We start from the raw sequence: 23759 nt of genomic DNA, 5'->3' as shown, positions 1-23759 counted from the left end.
ATTATAATGGACTTTTATAAGATAGTAGACCTTCCAAGTTGTGTGTAAGACCTTCCAACTTCTAACTTTGGTATTTGAGAATTTCATTGTAGGTTTTTGGAAGCCCTGTATGGCATCTTGCATAGGCCTATATGGCTATCAATATATGCTGTGAAAGGGAGATTTTTCATAAAACATATATTTAACAGCTAGAGGTTCACTCCATAGTTATTGTAATGATTCCACTTAGTATTTCAATATATGTTTTTATTGCAAAAGTTCAAAAATTACAATGATTTACTATGATTTACAATGATGGTGGTTTGGTAGGTTACTTTAAAAATGCATTCCATTACAGTTCTACCTCATCAAAACTGTAATCAGTATCATAATCCAAAAAACTCAGTAATGTATTCTGATTACTTTGAGTTACTTTCAGATTATTTAGCCATATTTGAGGTATAACAAAAAGTGAGAAATTACAAGTTCAGGAAATGAACTTCAGGTTTAATAGAACAGAACTGTAGTAGTAGTAACAGAACTATTAGAAACTTTCTTCTGTGCCACAATTTATAAAGACGAAGAACACGTGACATGGTTTAAATCATAGATCTCTATCGTTTAAATGGCCTTCTGAGTTTCAAAGTACATTATTTTTATCACATTAATTTTTTTTAGCTAGCATAATGGAACACAGTTACTTCAGGGAAATTATGTCCAAACAACCAGTCCTGAGGGCACCCAGGGGTTCAAGCACCCAGACTGGCCACAAGGTGTCCTTCCTGTTCAGGACTTTGAGCTCCAGTCCGCTTAAATTGATCCAACTGGTCAAGGTTTCAGCGGTTAAACATGTGATTAAAAAGGTTCAGATTGTTATTTGTTATTTTCATGATATAATAGTAATTGGGATTAAATCTTTTCAAAATCATCCAGTGTGCTTTTAGTTTTTGGGTAGTGAACCCCCCCGCCCCGCATACATGCACAAAATTGATTTGTGGGTTCAAGAAGAACATCAATGTTCTTTCCAAAGCTATTTATCAGCTTTTAAGCTATTAATCTTACCCCAGATCTGGCCTTATGGCTGTATGAAGAGGTAGAAACCACATGGCCTCTGCACTTTCCCATTTTAAAGATCCTGTCATTGCCACAAAGGGTTAAACACCTTCTGAGTCCAGCCTCGGTTCACCCTCGGTCATACAGTGAATCGGAAAATTTTATTTAAAAAGTGGACCTTATGAAAACAAAAATATACCAACAAAAGTGTGTTTTTCAAAGATTGTGAAATGAGATGTTTGTATTAACTCCTTGGATTCTGTTTTAATCTCAACTGCACAAATTAGCAATCTGCACCTTTTCTTTCTGTTTTTTTTTTATCACTTTTTTTAATTACTTCACTTTCATGTCTTACCAATCAAAGCAGTAGTAGTAGCAGTAGCAGTAGCAGTAGTAACAGCAGCAGTGGTAATAGTGGTAGTAGTATTAGGCTACACTACGAAACCAAACCCCTTAATTTTATCCCTGAAATGTCCTTAATTTCTCCATTACATACACATTAATTTTCCATTAAAAATAACATAGTTTTAAAAAAGTTAGTATCATGGGTTTATAAGGGATTTATTCATGGGTTGATTCACAGAGACACTAGTAATTAAGGGATTTTTCATGCCTTTTGTGCATGGTTTACAGAGTTATTAAGTGGAAATTAATGGAAAAGTTCATGTCTCCCTGAATTTTTCATTAAATTAGAAAGGAGTCAAGATTAAGGGGGTGTTTAAGGAGGTTTCGATGGGATCTACTCCATTAATAACTCCCTTAATTAATTTTAAGGGGATTTTGCATGAATTAAGGGATGAATTACTGGTTCATAGAGTTAACAGTAGTAACAGTAATAGTAAGAGCAGTAGGCTAGTAGTAGTAGTATAGTAGCAGTAGCAGTAGTAGCAGCAGCAGCAGTAGTAGTAGCAGTAGCAGCTGCTAGTAGTACTAGTAGTGTAGTAGTAGTAGGAGCGACCCTGGTGCAACACTGCAAGGCTTTATCATTTGTAAGAAGCAATTGACAACTGACCATTGGACTGGAGGAATGTCTGGGCACAACAATGAACTTCAGAACTTGGAAATATTCACATTACTTTGAACTGATCGAAGAAAAGTATAAGAACATTATTGTTAACTGTAAGCTTATCTTTCACTATCATACTGAAGATTTGAATTGAAAGCACTTGCCAATGTATTGTGAGCACTATCTGCTGTTTATTTTGACACCAGACATGTTCATTTGAGGCTACCTCTGTGATCCTACTAGTTTACCGTATATCAGTGGTACCCAAATAAATTAAAGCTACCTTGCCTTTCAGAGGTTAATGTTTTCTTTAGATAACAGTAGATTGTGTACTCAGTGATGATTTCTATACAATAAGATTGAGGACATCATCAGAAGACACATTTTAAAGGCCTGTTTCTAAGTGGATAACTTAAAAGTATTCTAATGAGTTACTTTTAATAAAGACTAATTTGGTAGTAACTAGGGCAAGAAACTAAAACTAATTAGTTAGCTTCAAAACGAACTTTCCTCAACACTGTTCCCAAGCCTGACAATGGGGCTCACGCAGCTCATTTTTGCACTTAAACTTCAGATTAGATAATAATCATAAAACAAAGTTTATTCAACACAAGGCTATTTACATGAACTAAATTAAGCTTGCTTTTACTAACCAAAGTACATAGTGAGGGTGTAGATGAAGTACAGAATTACCTTTATAATATATGAATAAGAAGGTAATATAAAAGAGGCGTGATTCATTTCCGGGCCAGCCTCTGATCCCTGCCCACACTTAACCTGAATAAATAAAACCATTGAGATGGAAGACTACAACACCTTTTATGTAATCTAAGAAGGATATAACATAGACCAGCAGAGCAATATCAAAGTGCTGAATTTTTTTATACTAACGGACTAAATTTCACTGGCTTGTAATCAAGATGGTGCAACCACTGAGATGGCTGGGAACCAACACTTTGTGCTTAGTGATTTTTGGTATTTCAGGTAAGAAATACGCACATATTAATGGCTGGTTGGAAAGAATCAAATATTTATATAAATATTTATATTATAATATTTTATATAAACATTTGTAACTCATCAAATGAAGATTGATACCTTGCTTAAAAACACAAATTTATGCTGCTATACTGAAATAAATATGAATGGTGATTCATTCAAAGTGGTCTTGTTCACACGTTTGGTTTTAAGACTATACATTTATGCTGCTTCCTTAGTAGCAATATTGATGTACTGTACTGACTTGAACAAGATAAGAAGTGTGAATAGCCTACTGGAGTCCTCATGTCACCCAAATTTCTTTAAAAAATACAAATAGCACTTATTTTGGACAAAATTTATCTGGAAACATTCCTGCCACTCTCGACACAGATTTTCCTTGACTTCTAAAATGTCCCATTTTGGTGAATCCTCAGCATGTGAAGTGAACAACCACCTACATACTATACTCAGTGGTGTTTTAATTTCAGTTAAGGTTTACAACTTTGAGCGGTCCAGAGAGTGATTTTCATTGTGTTATGGATATCTTATGGATATCCTCTGTCACTTGTTTGTTTCCACATTTAGGGTCATTTATGTCTAAACAACCAGTCTTGAGGGCACCCAGGGGTCCTGGCACCCAGAGTTTTACCTGGAGCTTTATAACAATAAATCAGATGTCAAAACATCATTGTGTGAGATGAGTCTTGTTCTGGTGGGTGTTTCTCTCCAATAGCTAATATGTCGCACTGAAACCTGCAGGTCTTCTGTCTGGCGAGTTGCTTCCCCCGCGTGGCTCTCTGATTTCAGAGCAACTGATGTCTACTTCAGACCCCAGTGCTTTCTCTCTGGTCATGGAGATCACCAACAGAAACTTCACCGCTGCACTGCTCAACCACGCATCTAAAGAATATCAGAACATGTATAAAGAAGTCAACAACTTGGTAAGATTAATAACCATAGTGATGATGATAACCATCCCAATATCAATACCAATACCTTTACCAGTCCTAATACAAATACCAGTACCAACACCTTTACCAATACCTTTACCAGTATTAATAACAATACCAATAGTAATGCCAGTACCAGCACCAATATCTATACCAATGCCTATACCAATACATTTTATTTGTATAGCACTTTTCAAAATACAGTTACAAGTTTCTTTACAGGGAGTGTTTCATTGGCATTGTAATGAAAGAGCCAAGAAGATATATAGAATATTGCATTTTTTCTGATTGACATGTAAGATGAGAAGCAGTCCAGGGCAGTCCCAGAGATACCAACCCAATTCCTCATTCTATCGCTCTACAATTAGCATGATCAGTCACCTCAAAGGCTGCACGTACATATTCATCACTGAATCAGAGCACATTCATCAAGAGATCAATCGTTACCCTGGCAAGAACAGCATCAGTGGTTATGAGAACCACAATGAGTAAAGTTATTTTTTTGCATTGAAATATGGAATTGTCAGGATTGCATTTAGTGTGTTTACATGCACATTCATATTCTGCTAATATTCAGAATATTCAAGTTGGCCTATTCTGAATATAAACATTCCGGATAATGCTGATCCAGATATACCATATTCTGGATATGGTGGCATGTAAACATCTTATTTGGGATATACCTTGTACTGCTGCGTGGATGCAGATGTTCATGGGGCATTAGCAGTTGTTGGGTACATAGTAACTACACATACAGCATTGGCAAAGCATACGGCACATGCGGCAGTAACGACAGTAAACATGCATAACATTAAATACATAATACACCTTATATGGCTCAGCATACTATAACTTCTATTTTACTCAGCGTTTCATAGTTAAAGTACAATCTGTTGATCTGTCTTTTGTTTTGCAGCTTACCAGCATCTACAACTGCCCTGATGTATCTGTATGTCCAACACATAACCACTATGGAGGTGTTACAGGAATGACTTTCAGGTGAGCAGAAAAGTTAAAATGATCACAGAGAAGGATTCATGATCAAGGTTAGAATATCATAAATAGCAAATAGAGTTGTGTATTACTACTGCTTTGCCCTGCTCATATCATTCCTTTCATTCACAGCTCTGGATCGGTAGTCGCAACTGCAACTGTAGTCTTCCACAACATCATAATTAATAAAATGGTCGTCCAAGCGCTCTTTCTTCGGAATGCGAACAAGCAAACACCCCAAATTCTCCAAGTTAACACAGATTTCACACAAAGTAAGATCTAATTTTGTACCCACAATTCCCATTTTTTCTCCATTAAGTTATATACAGTTGTCCTACCTGTATACTCAATATTTAACAGTATTTTCATTTACTTTCTTTCTACCACCAATAACAGTTAAAAGGCTTATATCCACCACTAAAATGCCACCTACTAAAACCACCATGTCACCTACTACAACCACAACTACAACGCCCGCAACTACTACAACCACAACTATGCCACCTACTACAACAACAACCACGCCACCGACTACAACCACAACTACAACGCCCGCAACTACTACAACCACAACTATGCCACCTACTACAACCACAACCACGCCACCGACTACAACCACAACTACGGCACCTACTACAACCACAACTATTCCACCTACTACAACCACAACTACAACTACGCCACCTACTACAACCACAACCACGCCACCGACTACAACCACAACTACGGCACCGACTACAACCACAACTACGGCACCTACTACAACCACAACTATTCCACCTACTACAACCACAACTACAACTACGCCACCTTCTACAACCACAACTATGCCACCTACTACAACCACAACTATGCCACCTACTACAACCACAACTATACCACCTTCTACAACCACAACTATGCCACCTACTACAACCACAACTATGCCACCTACTACAACCACAACTATGCCACCTTCTACAACGACAACTATGCCACCTACTACAACCACAACTATGCCACCTACTACAACCACAACTATGCCACCTTCTACAACCACAACTATGCCACCTACTACAACCACAACTATGCCACCTTCTACAACCACAACTATGCCACCTACTACAACCACAACTATGCCACCTACTACAACCACAACTACAGGTACGCCACCTACTACAACCACAACTACGCCACCTACTACAACCACAACAACACCAACTCCTACAACGACAATGCCCACAACTACCACAACACCCACAACACCCACAACTACCACAACACCAACACCCACAACTACCACAACCACAACACCCACAACTACCACAACACCAACACCCACAACTACCACAACGCCAACACCCACAACTACCACAACAGCCACAACTACCACAACCATAACGCCCACAACTACTACAACCACAATGCCCACAACTGCTGTCACAACCACTACTATTACCACAAGTAATGATCCTACAACTACAGCCTCTGCAGAAACAATGTCTTCCTCATCCTCAAGCACAACAAATACCTCTTCTATTGATACCACATTGGTTTCAACCACCAAGGGGAGTGCAAACAGAAATGGTAGTGATATTCACACAACAAATGGAACAGGAAATCCCACACATGACCCAACAGCAGCCAAACAAACTACAACCAGAAATCCAACTGACAAACCAACAGACCCTCACATCGATCCATCCGGTGGTGGCAGCAGTGGCAGCAGCGACTGGGTACCTGGATGGGGCATTGCTCTTTTAGTATTAGCTGCCGCCATCTTGTTGCTGCTCATAGTCATCTTTATCATGATGGTGAGTTATCAAGCAAGTTCGCTGAAAATGTTCTTTCACATTTTTTTTTAATTCCACAGCCTCAGCTTCACTTCCCATCTCTATATATGATGTGTCAGACTGCTCATTTTGATGACAGTTGGATCTACAAATGACACATTAAGGATTGAAATTAGAAACAAATAAACAAGATCTGGTTGAATGTAATCTTAGCGAGGTGTTACAGATTTGTTCACTCTCATAAAATAAATAAAATGTAGTTGTATGCTGCGCCTTGCATTTTCTATACTGTTCTTCTATTTCAGGTGGTTCGCTGGTGCTGTGGAAGAACAGAGAAGGACTACACGGATGCCGCTGACTCTCCATATTATACTGAACAGAAACAACCTCCCCAGGAGTCTCTGCCAGTATACTCTCCCCAACCCCCAGTGACACAGAAATCACCCCCAACCCCAATGGTCGTCGTAAGTGTGGCAAAGTTACATTAAGCTCCAGAAGTTTTTGTAGAGCGATACATTGTTTAATACTTTGCCTCTATGTTCATATTACTTTGTATGTGAAATGACACGTCAAACTTGCTGCTTTAATTTGAAGGTATTTTCAACCATATTTGATGCACAGGTAAAGACCTACAGGACTGTTTTTTTTTATTATCAATGTTTGTTTTATGTGCTATTTTACTTTAACATTAGCACAACTGCCCCTGTAGGAGTTAGTGAATGGTCAACCACCACATTTTACCACTGTGGAGACCTGTTATCACTACCACTTTCTTACTTTCAATTAGAAAAAAACAGTTATGGATACAGACAGCACCACATTTTTTAGCAACAACTTTTATTGAGACAAAGGGCTTGGAGTAGGAACATGCTACATGTCATGTCACTCATGAAAGTGATTCTAAAGAAAGGTATACAGACCTTACACATTTCTCATGTAGCCAATAATCATCATCTATAGATCACTAGAATTTACCACCACAGGTTCAAACACATAAAAATTAAAGAAGAGTGTGTATTTCAAAAATTGCTGTAGTTACTTACCTGACAAGGGAACATGGATGAGCTTGCCAGCACTTCTGCCAAGCATAAAATTCATGCTTCAAACAAGCAAATGCAAGTATTACTTCACTTTTTTTTTTTTTTTTTCAAATTATGGAAGATCAAGTATCCAATGGTCTCTCAAAGGTTCTCTTTTGGTCTTTGGCAATCGTCTGAGCCCTCTTTGAATAGTCTATCATACTTCTGGATGGCCAAACTAACTTGAATGTGATTTTCCAACAACTCTTTCAACAGGGGGACACGCCTAAGAAGAACAGAACAGGCTTCTATGCAGTGAACCCATGAGCTTCTCTGGATAAATGGGAGCCACTTGGCAACAGGTACTCAATCCATTTGTTATAGTCTTTAACCTTTTAAACGTCAATATTTTTTAAATTCTGACAATCTGGGGTATGTTGTGCATTTTTGATATCTAACAATAATGTGCAGTGCCATTGGTACTTGTGACATATGGATCCAGTATGCTTGGGCTTTGAGAGTGTACCTCAAAAGTCCAAGTCCTGATCTGTGATGACAGACTGATTGTGGAGCTATTCCACTGAAAATAAATGTCAGTTCTGAAACAGAAAGTGTACCTTTTTTACAATGGAATTTTCATTTTATTTGAGTGACTGAGTTGGGTTTTGATTAATATCACCATTTAAATACTAATCTGACATTGATAAACCCAAGTGAGTGAGTCATACCATGTGTCGTAAAGGCTCTGTGTAACAATCATGCAGAGAATAGTATCTAATGCTTTAGTGTAATGCTGTGGGAGGTCTTGCTGGCCTCTCCCACTTTCAGAACAGGACATTTTAATCATGACTTACTCAAAAGATTTGTTTGACAATCAAACCAAGGTGTTTTCTTTTTTTTTGACAGGCAGCAATAAAAGTAGGCTGGGCTTTGAGTGTGTTTGTGTGTGGGCGTGTGTGTGTGTGTGTGTGTGTGTGTGTGTGTGTGTATGTAACTGACTAATTAATGCTAAGTTGTTGATTTGTGAGGAGCAACATCTCGCTAAGAAACACAGCTTCTTTACGTTAAGAAAGCAAAAATGACCAATTCAATTGAGTGTTACAGGTGTTTTAAGTTATGGGTGTTATAACAATAGTTATATAACAATAAACTGATATATTTTGTGCTTGTAGTTGTATTGCAATTATCTGAGACATGTCTCAAAAAACCTTACAAAAAAGTGACGTGCTTTCTGGACACATGTTGGTTTTCATATGTGAACAATTCATCTCACGTTGTATTCTAAAATCATGTGACAGTTTCTCTAGATGAAGTGTATTTTTTTCCCATGTGAATTTTTTTTTTTTTTTTTCACATTTTCACCTGCCATTAGATATGTCAATATTAGTTTCACATGTGAAAACTAATAATTTCAAATGCAAAGAGACAATTCACAGGCGAAAATGTCAATGGGAAATTTCAGATGTTCACATATGAAAACCCACATATGAATTCAAAGCACATGTGCTTTCTGGACACATGTTGGTTATCGTATGTGAACAATTCTTCTAACGTATTCTAAAATCATGTGACAGTTTCTCTAGATGAAGTGTATTTTTTTCCTGTGAACTTTTTTCCCTTCACATTTTCACTTGCCATTAGATATGTCAATATTTGTTTCACGTGAAAAAATTTCAGATGTTCATATATGAAAACCCACATGTGTCCAAAAAGCATGTGCTTTGAGTTCACATGTGGGTTTTCACATGTGACTTTTTTGTAAGGGAAGCATGAAAGGTTAATAATAGATTTTTTTATGTTTTGGAATGAGACAACATCTCATATTTTCATCACTGTGACAATATCCATGTTCATCACCCAGTTCACCCAACTTAATCAGGTATTGTCATTGTCCTTCCAGGCAGACGTCAATCAGCAGAGGAGCAGTGGAGAAAGCTCAACTCCATCAACAGTGAAAAAGCTTCTGTAGAAAGTGTATAGCATATTTTAGATCTTTGGATGAATTAACTAATCTCAATACATGTTATTTATTACACTGTTGTTTTTATTGTTTGTCATATGCTGATATACAGTAAATATTGTATACGTCTATATAGATTAATGAAGCATTACTTATCTGTGTAATAGTTTTTCAATGCAAGATGCTGATGAATTTTGCCAAATACAGGATGTCTCTAAAATGTAATCATAAAATGCCAAGTAGTGACGCTAAGAGTTGACATGAATAGTCAGATGTATTTGTAGCATTTATTGCAGCCAGTATCATTACTCTGTAAAACCCTTGGAATTTTTTGTATAATAAATGAGAACAAATCGTCATTATATTTTTGCCTTTTGCCGTTATCTATTTAATGGATGTTTCTCTACAGTATTTTTGGAACATTTTCTGATTAACTTTATTCTGAGGGAAATATTATCTGGATGTACAGAAGAACCAAAAAGGTCTGATTTGTTACCATATATGACCCATTTCTAATCTTTTAAATTGCAAGTTAAACATTGAAAAATCTGATGAAATCTGGCTCACGTAGGATTAAAAAGTTTGTTAGTCACTGTCAAGTAAATTTAAATTCACTCTGCATTGTGTATCCACTTTTTGGAGAGAAATCCAGGGACTCTATAAAGAAGTTCAGAGCCCTACATATGAGGATTAACTGGAGCATTAATATGAGTTTCAAACATGTTCTGCCTTGGAAATTACACCACCAGTCATTTGTTATTTGATTTACTAGCTAATGCCTTTGGTAGTTTCATTGTAAATTTTGACTGATAAATGTGTCAACTCTTTAAGGATAACACTGGTGTAATTTACTTTTTTAGTATAGCCATTATTGCCCATGAAAAGTCTAAACCCACCAATGTATTTGGCACAGTCAGAAGGCTGTCCTGGGACCACCAGGGGTCCTTGAGGGGGTTCCAGGGGGTCCCCAGCAAACTGATGAATTGTTAAACTTCAGCATTATTTCATTTACAAGAAGATAACACAATTAAGAGAATGTAGAGGAATGACTGTTTTGATCATGGGTCTCAAACTCGCGGCCCGCGGGCCAATTGCGGCCCGCGAGACGATATTTTGTGGCCCCCACCTTAATATGAAAGTTTAATGTTAGTGCGGCCCGCAAGTTTTATATGGATGGCACTTTACAGTATTGTGTGCGGAGCTGAACGAACCTACCAATCACGGTGGGGTATATGGCTCTCGGGGGTGGGACATCGACCGGGCTTGATGCAAGCAGAGAAACATTTCTCAATGAGTGAAAGTTACAGCAGCGTTGCCATGGAGAGTTTTCTTCCGTGCCTGGCTGGCTGCCTCGTTTCTATTGGGCACACGCGGACATTCGTCCCAGCGCGCTGCGTTCACAACACTTCCAAAAAAAAGTTTTTTAAGTTGCTGCCCAGCGGGACATTATACGTATATATGTCTCTCTCTGACAAAATAAATCAAAGTGATGCGTACGCGGCGGGATAAAAGAAAAGTAAGGAACTCAATGTAGCCCAATGTAGTCTGCAGTCACATAGCGACACCTGTCCGTCGGCGATAACAGTCCCTGGTAACCCGGACCAATTATAGGGTCACACCGTTATTTGTGGGTCATTATTTTTTATTTGCATCGCGCTATTTGCATTGCCTCACACGATGAACACTACATATATTTCTATATGATGTCATTTGTTTTTTTTGTTTCTATGACTACGTTTACAACAACAACAACAGCACGGTGTCATTTCCGCTTCTTTTTCCTGTAACAACAGCACGGCGGATAACACTCCGGGAGCAGTCGCCTTTTTGCGCTCGCTATCCCGGTACTTTCTACCATCTACAAATGCCATGGTGTTCATGTCATCATGAAAGACATGAACATCGAGCGCAAAAACAAAGGAGACTGCTACCGGGCTATTATCCGCCGACCACCGTGCTGCTGTCACAGGAAAAAGAAGCGGAAATGATGTTCAAAAAGCCGAAAAGCCATGTTCAGAAGAACAGTTCATGTTCTTCAATGTTCCATTCATGTTCAGGACAATTCATATTCAGAAGAATCCATTGAGGTTAAAGAACTGTTAATAAAGACGTTTAAATCTTATTTTGTGTTAAAAAATAAAAATAAAGACATTTGAGAAGATTGGATTTTTTTTAACAAAGCTTTTCTTGTGGAATACCTGATGCGGCCCAGCCTCACCCAGACTCTGCCTCCAGCGGCCCCCAGGTAAATTGAGTTTGAGACCCCTGGTTTTGATCATATCTCTCTACCTACAATACAGATTGTCATGGAATTCTGGACAAAATCATATCTAACAATAATAATATTCTTAGATTTGGGTTCGAGAGACTAAATTAAATACTAAATTAGGGGTCCTTGATATGAAAAAGGTTGAGAATCACTGCTCTAAAGTAGACAGTGATGAAGATCATCAGCAAGTTTAAAAAAAAGAAAAAAGTTCTGTAGGAATATCATATTTTACCAGAAGCTCCTCAAATGACAATAAAACTTCCTCTCTGTGTAAATCCTTTCCTCAGTCCTCCAAATGAAAACGTGGGTCTGGACTTCCAAGTCTAAAGTTCTGGTTTCCCCATATTGGACTAAAGCATCATAATGCATGAGTGTCACCTAAATATTTTCACATCTCATTAGTGTTAGTTGAATTATTCTATCAACAATATACCAAGATAATGCCAAGATAAATATAGCATAATCTGTTGCATTAAAGCAAGAATTGTGGGGGTCTGTCCTCTTCATTTAATAGTATTACTGATGACTTCGCATTGTTTTTCTCTTGTAAGCCAAAAACTCCCCGTAGATCATAATAAACAATTTACAATTAAGAATAATGTCACTTGATTTGTGTCTTTATGACTCTTCATTCAATTTTTAGGTTGCGAAGGCAGGAAACATAGAAATACCACTTGAAGCTGGGAAGTCATTACATGTAAAATCTGAAGCTGCTCCATAGACCATGAACAATGAAGACAGTATTCATTTTGTAGACCCAAATGTTTCACTTTAAATCATCAGTGGTGTAATCCATCCGCTTATTTCCCAACAGCACACCTGGGAGCTCTGTCAGTCACGTTTATCAGAGAACTAAGACCTGAACCTGCTGTTATGTAATTGGAGCTGCTCCAAGGAGAATGAACTTGGAAAAATACCATACCTTTCTCTTTGGAGCAGCCCAATACATTCACAGGTTCTAGTTTTAGTTCTCCATTTTCTTGCTTCAGGAGAGTTATTCATGGTCATAAATAATATTTAGACTGTCAGAAACAATTCGGATTTTGTTTTATTTAGTAGTTTCCACTTTAAGTCAAGCTGGCTACTGTGGCTATTTTGATTCATCACCCCAGCATATCAATGTGGAACAAGCTGTATATTCTGTGTTGATTCATTAAGGAATGCAACATTTTTCTCTGCATTACAGTATGATTCCCCATTATAAGAGACAGCTGGTAACTCTAGCATTAGAGGTGGTGTCGACTATGCCTGTTTAGTGTGCAGAACCCAAAGAGAGCGGTGATAACTTTGTTGAATAGCTTCTTTTGAGATTATAGTGAGGTTTGATGGTTAGATGTTATAGTTGCTGAGAGCCCAACAAAAGCTATTGTATTAACCGCAGCTTTGTTTTAATTGAAGATATAAATGTAATTGATTCTTCGTGTGAGAAACCCCATGCATAAAGTGGTACTTATTTTACTCAAAAACAGTAGTGACTATCAGACCCTCTTGAGTTTCTTTGTCTCTTATCATTATTATGACTCACTTCTGTTGGTAGTTGGGATTATAGAGTGGTACAAAGTAGATTTATAAATGAAATGGACTGAACCTCTTAAGTCTGTCCATTGATTAACAAAAAAAAAATGGCACCACACCTATAGAGAATGGGGCCTTGTATGAAAAACAATTGGTACCTCTTGGAACCCAGGATCAAATTCAGTCAAATGTAGACAGTTAAGGCTGGGAACACACAACATCACTGAACAGACGTCACACACTTAATCACCGGAATTCATGATGACGTGCGTTGACATGCTCAAACAATAACTGATTTGGCAAAAGTCGGGGGATTGATGCTTCTCACCAGGGCGTTCCAAAGCTTTCAAAATTACAATCGCGGATGAAAACAAGGTGACATATTTGTTGCGTATTGACCCACAGGGGGACTGCATTTGTGGGGGACAACATGTTTACTGTTGCCAATGGCAACGCATTTGTCACAGTGATGACTATATTGTAGATCCCACCCACTGTGCGCTGAATGGAGTGTGTATGACGCGCCATCTTCCAGTGATGTCCACCAAGACAGGCTCAAAATAGAACATGAGGAGGAATGGCTACTTAAGGGTAAAGATTTGCCAATGAATGAAGGAGGAGCTCCTCGTCTTATCAAGTTCACTCCCTAAGAATTAGTCATAATGCTTTACAAGGACAATTTATTATATCATTTGTCATTATGTAATGAAAATAAATTTGAACTCCTTCCCTAGTACCAAAACAAAGGGAATGTCATGAGAAAAGTGGTATTGCTGAACATTTGATGCTTGAATTGAGGATGTTCATTTTCCACTGTACATTCTGTAGCTTTTCCTCTTTTATTAATACAATGACAATCCTCAATCCTCCTCTATTTATATTACATATAGTATGACATTTTATTTTCTTGCATTGTAGATATATGTTGTCACAGGACATTGTGACGGCATCCTAGGATAAGCCTGGAACTAGAGATGTTTGTCCTTTTTTCACAACACTAAATCCAAATAGTCATCACAATGTACACTGCAAAAAATGTCCATCTTATCAAGTCATTTAGTCTCATATTCAGCCTTCAAATCTTATTTTTTAGAGAAAAAGTCTGCCAGTGAGATGAGATAACTCCACTTGTTTCCAATGCAGCTTCACTTGTTTCAGGAAGTTTCTAGAAATGAGTGTCAGTATCTTGAAACCAGTCAGAATAAGGCAGATTGCTGCACTGCTATCAAGAAAATGACACTTGATTCCACTTGAAACAAATTGATTTGCATTGGAAACAAGTGAAATTATCTAACGCCATTGGCAGATTTTTTCAATTATTTTGAGAAAACTATGATTTTAGGGCTCAATAAAAGACTAAATGTTGACTTGTTAGGATGGAAGTTTTTTTTGCAGTGATTTAAAATAAACCTGATTATAGGTAGTAGTCTTCACCAAAACTAACTGGGTGAATTGAAATGGTGTTATCAAGCTGGAGAATGCAAATGTTGTATCCTCCCATACTTTAAAGGTCATACACTTCATAGTGTTACACTGGCATTGATGAAGCTACCATACAAACATGCAGTATGCCCAGCCTTACAGCAAGTTATGGCCTATTGTTTAAATCCCATTATGGCACAACAGTACGAGGCAGGTAAGCCTATTCAAAACTTTACACTCAACTCTTTCAATGGATACAATTGTATAGACCTCATAGCTTGAGATATCAGATTCAGCCGCTTATCACTGTGCTAATCAGAATGATAAAACATGTATCAACTAGTGGTGCTAAGCATTGTGTATACAGTTATCGTTCATTACTCCAGTCTTTCTTCCATGTTTGAGAAAGCAACCCTTGCTCAAAGCTGTTAACCAGAAGATTAATGGCTGCTGCATCAACAACAGCAGACAGAATGGAAGAAAACACAATGGGATCCTAAAGGGCAATAACACAATACAGGGTGTAACCAAATACAATGCTAATGTGGTTAGATGAATGGACCAAAACCACAGACGCACACGCACACATACACGCACACCACACAGTGCGTAGCACACATTGTGGATGGCCCCACATGCACCTACCCCCCACCCCCCCACCCCCCCACCCCCCCCACACACACATACGCATATTCCACCATTCATCCTGTGGGTTTCCTCTCTGATTATTGCAGTAATTATCCTCATGCTGTATTCATACAACATCTGACATCTTTCCTTTCTCAACATCTAGCCATCTGGTTCTGTTGATGAACAAGACAGTGTGTTTTCAGTGTACAGAAAAACCACATGAATTTCCTGTGTGATAACATGTTATCACATGTTCTAACATGTGGAGCACCTGAAAATGTTCCAGAACCACACGTGGAGCACCTGCAAATGTTCCAAAACCACACATTTCCCATGCACAAAGCACATGTGTTCCACATATTGCCCATGTGATGTCATGTGTTGTCACATGGGACTGTCCACATGTGAAATTCATGTGTTTTTCCTGTAAGGGGAAGGAGGGTCTTGAGCTGGAGATGATTGGGTTTTTTCCCTTTTACAACCATGAATCCAATGAAATGACCTCTAACATAAACATGCAACCTACTGTATGTGTCAATCTGTGCACTGGATATGGATTTATGGAGGTATAACAATGAACTGCACAGGACACAAGTCAGTTAGGAAATTACACAAAAAGGATTCTGCATAGAATAGAATTGAGAATTGATTTAGATTATGAAATATGGCATAGAAATCATCAGGCATACCTCAGTTTACTTGGATTTATCTTAACATCATTTTTCAATTTAATGTATAAAAATATGTTAAAATGAATAAATAAATAAATGTGTATGGACAGGCATGGGCCGTTGTAACGTTGAAGTCATTGCACAAATCTAACAGAATAGCTCTGGGGAACTAATAGCAGCTCGCCAGCCATTCATCATGATGGGTCTCTCTCCTAAAGAAATTATTCATCACATCTTCCAATAAAGCCAGCGCAGCCATGGTTGAAAGACAGTTGTTTGCTTATTGTAGCCGGAAATATTACGTATACTTTTGAAAGGGAAAAATGGGAAAGAAAAGAAAAAGTATTATTTCTTTCTGATTCTTCATCATTTATCAATGCCACAAAAAAATGGACATATGATGTGATAGGCCACATGGCAAAACCACGAACAACAAGTCACCCTAAGCTAATCAAGCATAATGAAGGCACAGAACACTTTTGCTTAGCGATGCTTGAAGGAGTGTTATTTTCCGAAAGAAGAAAATTCACTGTGCAATGCAAATGGTGTTTGCCATCCATACATCAGCTGCCTGCATTAAGGATTCAACCTCTAACTTGAAAAAACACTTTGTATTCCACAGTGATATACCGGTCTTTCAATGTAAGTCCCCAGATTTGGTGCTTTGGCCCCAACTGGCACAGTCCACGGATTTTGCCCTCTCTGGACAGCATTATTATTGCCAGAGGAGTCTGGTGATTATTATTTCTACTTCAAGACCACAGGTATTCTATCCTGCCCAGCTGTCTGGAAGGGATTAGTATTGCTGGACAGTGTTGGTAATGTTATCTTGTACATTATTACCTCCGCCAAGGAGGTAATGTTTTCACCCGCGTCTGTGTGTTTGTCCGTCCTTCCGTCTGTTAGTCGGATATCTCATAAAGATGGGCACGGATTTGCACAAAACTTGGTATGAAGGTTGGTTATGGGTCAAGGAAGAACTGATTAACTTTTCATGTTGTGACGACCCTCCTTCTCTGCTGGCTGGTGCTGTGTGTGTGCTTTGTCTTTCCTGCAGGAGCATGGTGGGCGGGGTCGTCATCGGTACTGATGGGAGTGCACCTGGGCCCGGAGAACTCCTTGAACTTTAGAAGCCCTCAGACAATCAGTGGCTCTCTCTCGCTCCTCACCTATGCACACCTCTTTTGTTCTGTTGAGTTGATGTAGCTTATGTTTGGCACCCTACAACACACACTACACTCTTCCCATGCATCCGCTCACTACGCTACTGATATGACAGACTTCCCACACCTCATTGTTTGTTTGTTTACCTCTAGTTTTAGTTAATAAATTATTGTGTTAACTTTGGCGTATGTTTCCCTTTGTTACAGCCTACACAATCCGGGTTGTAACAATGTCGATTGGCCAAAAGGGGGCGTGGTGTTGGGCGTGGCATATCACCAAAAGGTGGTTGTCAGACATGGCGGAGGTCTGTGCTCTACTGAGCACATATTCTAGTGACTTTAATGCAATGGAGGCCATATATGTACTACTTTATTTCTCCTTTAAATTAGCCTACTAAGGGGGAATATCATTTCTGTCAGATTCCAGAATACACCTACTGTGTAAAGGATTTTGAATTTCTAAATCACATAGCATCGATCCGGATGGTACCAGAATTGACGTAAGACGTGGGAGTTCGCTGAAAACCAGGTTATTAACGTTGATCCGTACGGATTGAAATCAGTGATTCACTGTTACGAGACCTCCTCTAGTGAAATGAAATTGAAACTGAAATTACCTACCTGCTGTATTGCACAAGTGAACTCTGACATCCTGGGGTCATTTTAATCTCATCTGGATTGACATCTGGTGTTTCACTCAATTACCGACTTGCATACCGGCATCTGTATTACAAGGACCAGCAACATCATTTTAGATTGATTAGATCAATCTATATTGATCCCCACAGGGAAATTAGGTTGTTGCAGCAGCAAAAGTAATAGGATTCAGCAAAAGTGGACATGTCCTGTTGCTGCAATACAATGGTAAATACTGTGTTCAGTCATTAATTAGGGTAATTTTCTGATATGGATACAGGCAGGGCTTTATGGACACAATGGTACTTTAATTCTTAGCTGAGAAGAGAGGGTTTTGTGTTGACAATGTTGTCTGATGTGGCCCTTTGTATGCCATAAGATTTTATTTTGATATGGAGTGTTGAATTTTCAGATGATTCTAGTTTTGCAAATGCTAAGGTGAAACTCAAACATAAACACTTTTTTTTTGCTATGTTTCTGAAGAGGCAGTTTGCTTCAAGAACTTTAAGTTGTGTTTTTTGAAAGAATTGTTGATGTGGAGAATTACATTTTTAAGCTGTTCAAGTGAATTTATCATCTGTTCCTTATTACCTCAAGTGCGATAAAGTGATCCAAAAGTACATGAAAGTAGTCAGAATACGTTACTGATTACAATTCTGATGAAGTAACTAGTAACTGTAATGGAATACATTTTAAAAGTAACTTAGCCAGCCCTGCCTACAAATAGCTTTAAATATCCAAATGAGGTTCTAGTGGGAGTTTTACCTTATTCTCATTTAAGTTCTAAGGTTGTGGGTGACGCCTTCATTAACTGTTATAATGTGGGTGTTGTGAAGCCCTTTGAGACTGTAACTGTGATTAATGCCTTGTTCAAACTAGAGTTATACAAATACACTTGACTTGAGCCTGCTACAATAAGCAATGGTCCTAATGAGCCTGTCTTTAATGTAAAACACCTTGGGGTTGACAGTGACAATTTAGAAGTTTCTGCACACCACCAGTAACTGGCTTTCAAACTTAACGTTCTTTGCAATAAAACAATGGACAAACTCAACTTTAACAGCCTGCAAATGCAAGTAATTACAATTAATATACAGAAGATAATTTTTATATGGAATCCCTTTTGTGTAAATAACTCAATCAAGTGTATAACTATTTATTAAAATTCCCTGTGGAGGATTTTTTTTTCTCTGAGCTGGGAAGGCAACAACCAAAGACAACATAATGTTAAGAGCATGGAGCTTTTACGTCATCACGTTATTTGTGGACAATTTATCTTTCTATTAAACAGCTATCATTCACAGTTTGATGTTATCCAGATAAAGCCATAAATATGGGGAGTGCCCTGCACACACTATTGTACATGTGACTCCTGGTTGTTACTTCACTCCTGACAAATCACTGTGTTATGAAATTCTGGCCAAGCATGGAGGAAGCCAGTATTTAGATATCAGTCACAATGCACATGGCAATGTTCTTCCATAAAACAGCTGTGAAAACATATGTACACTGCCCATCAAACGTTTGGGGACACCTGATTGGATGTACTATGTTTTTCATTCTCATTCTCAACCATTTTGATCTAAAGGCTTCTGCTTAAATGCTTTGGAATTTGTTTCTTAGACAAATTAAGTTGATGCCTATGTATGAATTTCTTTCCAAAGCCTTTGCCTTTCCATCAAGGCATGGGGCAGCTACTTTAAAAAATCTAAAATATAAGATAGTTTTGATTTTATTGTTTTTTTTGGTCACTGCAGTAATTCAATTTGTGTTATTTCACAGTTTTGATGTCTGTACTATTATTCTAAAATGTGGAAAATAGTAAAAATAAAGACAAATTTAATGTCCTGTGTGCTGTGTAGTTGACACTGGAAATAATTACTCCAGATGTCTTGGATACAACGAAAAAGCCTACATGTATTGAGTGTATTAGTGGCCATATATGATGTAAAAATGGGTTATGGGTGACGGACGAATCTCCTTAACGATTCCTACAGTGTATTTCTGTCACGCTCATATGAGTGAACTGCATTGAGCAAAAAATTCTACTCAACTGTCAGGACCTGTTGCGAGGACCTCACATTACGTCACTGGTTACGTGGTTGTTGCTGGACCGTGGCTGACACAGCGAGGGGGGTCTGGCTGCAGATATAGAACCTCCTTGCTGCAGACCCAAGGAGGTTCTACTGTCAGGCCAATCTCCGCTGTCAGGCCAGCTCCACGCTCAGGTCTCTTCTTCGTCAGTTATTTTGAACTCCCAGTACTATGGGGCCATTATTGTAGAAAAACTATTTGCAAATGTGTGTGGAGAGTTGTGTAACTGTATCTCAATCCGTGTGCGTAATCAGATTTGTAAATGTGTAAAAGAATCTCTAAATGCGTACCGAGATTTGTGAATGTGTACAGGAATCTGCAAATGTGTATTCAGAATCCGTGTGTGCGTAATCAGATTTGTAAATGTGTAAAAAAATCTCCAAATCTGTATTCAGATTTGCAAGTGTATTGAGATTTGTAAATGTGTAGACAAATCTATAAATGCGTACATAGATCTGTGAATGCGTAGACAAATCTGTAAATGCATACATAAATCTGTAAATGTGTACATAGATATTAATGGCTGAAAAGTCTAAGTATTTTGCTCCAAGAGCTGGAAATACAGACAAGTCATCAGTTACAACTCAGGCAGGCCTCTCAATTGGCTGTCTTTTTACACGTGACTTTTGCTACACTTCTGCCGTGGCAGAGATCTGCAAATGTGTGTGGAGATTTGCAAATGTGTGTGGAGATTTGCAAATGCGTGTGGAGATTTGTCTGTACCGCTCTGCCCGCACTGTGCCTCAGTCGCTATACAGCCTACATACCACCAGTCGGCGGCAGGGGCGGAAATTACGGGGGGGACAGGGGGGTCCGGACCCCTCCTTCCTGGGACTAACAGAGAGTTGTCCCCCTCAATATATCATTGTAAACATAACTATATAATTTTAAATAATATAATAATATGCATTGAAAGCACTTGTGCTAATTATAGACGCAAAACAATGCGTTTTTAAGTTTCGAAAGATTGCGTCCCCCCCTCATACGCCTCACAGTGGTTTGGTCCACTGCCTACCTGCCTCCCCGAACCCCCACACACACACATGAACCCCCCCACACACACACATCAGCCCTCGGTACGAGTGTCTGTGGAGGATCTCTGGAAGTGTGTCAGTGGTGGCTGACCTCCAGTAAAAAGCTACTTTGCAAAGGTTAACTTAAAACAAAGGATGTGTCAGACATTTTTCTTTACTTCTACCACTCAATAGAATAAAACACATTCACAATTGTAACCAGACTACATTTTGTTCGCTCCATTACCTCGCGGTTGAATCTTGTGCGTCAGCGTGTTGGTATGGAGCAGCCGCGTCTCCTAATGCATGTACGTCTATGGAGGCAGGAGGTCTATCCACAATTAAAATCATCATAACTCACTGAATTTTCGACCGATTTTCAAGCGGTTTGGTTTGTTACAAATGCCAGACATGTATTTATGATACAGGATACTTGGTTAAATTAAAATGCCGGTTTTCATACCAAAATACTTTATCTTTTGTAGATGGTAACAGTAATATTTCTATAATATAATATTTAAGATTAACTTACCCTACGTAATTAGGTTCTAAGTATATTATTTTTTTCTTACTGCATGTAAAATGGCTGCCACTATGTTATTTTGTTCATAATTTTGGAAATAAATGAAGACTTAATTAATAAAAAAGACATAATTACAACAAACATTATGTTAAAATATAAGTAAGTTTCTGGCAGGCTTCATAGCGTTCTGGACTTTTACACATTGACAGCAAAACATTAGAGATCTGCTTTTTCGGGAAAACTAAATCTAATTAGGCATATATTAGCTTTAGTTCAGTTAATGGGTGTTGCATCTCACCTACTACTGTAAATAACCTGCATGCTGTGTGTGTGTGGGGGGTGTGTGTGTGTGTGTGTGCCTATTTGTCAGCCAGTCAGTTAAAATGGCAGAGAAAAGAAAAACAGACATCCGATCATTTTTCAGTGCACCGAAACGCCAAGTAAAAAGACCCCAGTAATATCAAAGGCAATTTGATAAAATCTTCATAAGAAAGGAATGAAGTGCTTATGGAAATGTTTCATAATGGACCTCTATATACATTTAATACAACAGTACTTTTGGCGGCACCTTTGGTGTCCCCTTCAGGAATTGCTCTTGAGAAATTTTTCTGTTTATTGTCCCCCCCAACAGTGAAATGAAATATCCGCCCTTGGTCGGCGGTAGCACCCAGTGATTTTAAGCGTGACATTGCTGGGCTGGGTAGTTTATGGCTGTAGTTGTGCCGATGCAAGGCAGACTATAGGGCCACTGTAAAAAAAAAAAAATCTAAGATTTATAAGATAAGTCAAAATATTACGAGAATAAACTCGTAATTTTGAGAATAAAAGGCAAAATATTACGAGAATAAAAGTCGAAATATTACGAGAATAATATCGTAATATTTCGAGAATAAAGTTGTAACATTTCGAGAATAAAGTCAGAATATTTCGAGAAAAAAGTCGAAATATACTATCAGCAGTAAGGACCTGACAGAGAGAGAAGAGGAGCAGTTCACTTCCCGACAGCTGCCAGCAGCTCCCAGCATTTGAGTTACTGTCAGCTAACAGGTAACGTTACATTTGCTCAGGTAACTTTTAATCGATTTATCAGTGTTTAGACGTTTGGTAAATGCGATTTCGGTCGTGGTGTAGTAGCTACTAACGTTACGAAGGTGTAGCCTAGCTAGCTACTAGGCTAACACAGGCTGTGCAACTTTAATAGACATGCTTAGCATTAGCCTACTTGATATTGTAGGGAAATTGTTTGCTAACTCTAGCTGTATTATTGATTTGTGTAACGTTAATGTCTGCTCAAAATATGCATTTCTACCTATGATTCCTACAAGGGATGTCAGTTTTTGGTTAGTTTCTCTTGGCAGAACTCCTCTCACTGACCTTCATTAACTGATTAGTAACTGTTAACTGGGAAGATTATTAGGCTACTTCTGCATTCTTGTATTGATTAATACCTTCTACCATGACAGATGTTATGTCTTGTACTATGACTCTGTTCTCTTCTACTACAACTCTACTATCTTCTACTGTAGCTGTTGACGTGGTTTCTTCTGTGTGTGGCCCCATACAGTTCCCTCTCAAGCTGAAGTTCCGTGAAACTCGCCACATTTCCAGGCTTGCCGCCGAAGCGCATTTTCTTTTCAAAATAAAACCCCCGCGAGGCTGCCACAAAAAACACGGTTGTGCGTGGTGAAATCTCCCTAATTAATGATTTAGCAAAATGTTTAAGGGGACAACGTAGGCTATTTCAGGGCCACCAAAAAAAAACAATCTGTGCAGCGTAAAAAGTTTAAAGTTTTATCCATATTATTATATAATTATCATCGTCATTATTGCTGTTTGATTATGGTTGGTATAATTTGCCATCATCGTTAGCATAATGGAAGCACCTGACTGTGGAAAGACAAGAAAAAGAAAGCTGCTTTTTTTTAAATTTATTTATTTATTTTTTTTATTCGTCTGGCTGTTGGTGATCTGATCTCACAGGGAGGGGAGTAATGGCTCAGAAAGAGACAAAGATGGCAGTCATGTTTGTACCGGTTGGGAAATGACTTACAGTGCTGAAATAAAATTTATTCTTTTAGTAAAAAAAGGAAAAGAAAAAAAAGGCAGCAAA

This window comes from Centroberyx gerrardi, chromosome 19, assembly GCF_048128805.1.
Source record: "Centroberyx gerrardi isolate f3 chromosome 19, fCenGer3.hap1.cur.20231027, whole genome shotgun sequence".
Lineage (NCBI taxonomy): Eukaryota > Metazoa > Chordata > Actinopteri > Beryciformes > Berycidae > Centroberyx > Centroberyx gerrardi.
This window is presented reverse-complemented; position numbering follows the sequence as displayed.